Below are 1,098 nucleotides of genomic sequence, written 5' to 3' on the forward strand. Positions count from 1 at the left end.
AATCCAGGCATGGAGCACTAGACTGTAGTCAAGTGCATTTTTAAATATCTTCGTAGAACAAAGAATTACACTCTTGTATATTCTAGAAGTGACCTTGTAGCAATAAGGTACACTAATTTAGATTTTCAGTTTGATGTTAATTCTAGGAAATAGACATTAGGATCTATTTTCACCATTAAAGGATGAGCCATAGTTTAAAAGAGTGTAAAGCAATCTTGTATTGTAGACTCTACTATAGAGGCAGAGTATGTTACAGCTTGTGAAGTAGCAAAGGAAGATGTACGACTCCGTAAGTTCCTTATGGACCTTAAAGTAATTCCAAATGCGAACAAGTCTATTAGACTCTATTATGATAACAATGAAGCAATGGCCTACCTCAAAAGAACCACGAAATTATGAAGCAGCAAAATATATTGAAAGGAAGTATCATCTCATTCAAGACATCATACAACAAAGAAAAGTACTTGTGAAGAAAATTCCAATAGAGCAGAACTTCGTTGATCCATTCATAGAGACCCTAACACAAAAGAGTTTCGATGGTCACCTAAAAGGTCTTGAAATGAAGGGTATGTCATACTTTCTTTAATGTAAGTGAAAAATTGTTAATGTTAGGAATTTTGAGAATACAGTGCCCTAGAAAGAAAGTATATTTTTATGCTTAATTTCATTAAATTTATTTGTAATGAAAGAATATTTTGATCATAAGATGAAGAGTTTGTTTTAAGTAAGCATTCATTATCTAGTTATTAAGGTACCACAATTCTGTTGAGATATTAAAACATATTCGCATGAAGAGTTATAAATAGGAGACATGTATTTTAATTGAATCTAAAACTTGTTCACAGCCATATACTAAAGCTAGTCACTTTATTGTGTTAAGGTTGTAGTGTCCAAATTACTTCCAAAGAAATGAATATGATTTATTTCAAGGGAATGATGTGTCTCAAATCATCAAAATGGTTGACTTCGAGTAATGACACTATAACATAAACTGGAATCATGTGATAATCAAATATAAGTTTTACCGTTACCTAAATCTTGATCTCACACTTATGCATTTGCTTAAAGTAGAACCAAAATCCTAATGGATAGTGGACT

The sequence above is a fragment of the Theobroma umbraticum genome, unplaced genomic scaffold, assembly GCF_002168275.2.
Source record: "Theobroma umbraticum cultivar Fairchild unplaced genomic scaffold, ASM216827v3 scaffold_89.0, whole genome shotgun sequence".
In the NCBI taxonomy this organism is placed as follows: domain Eukaryota; kingdom Viridiplantae; phylum Streptophyta; class Magnoliopsida; order Malvales; family Malvaceae; genus Theobroma; species Theobroma umbraticum.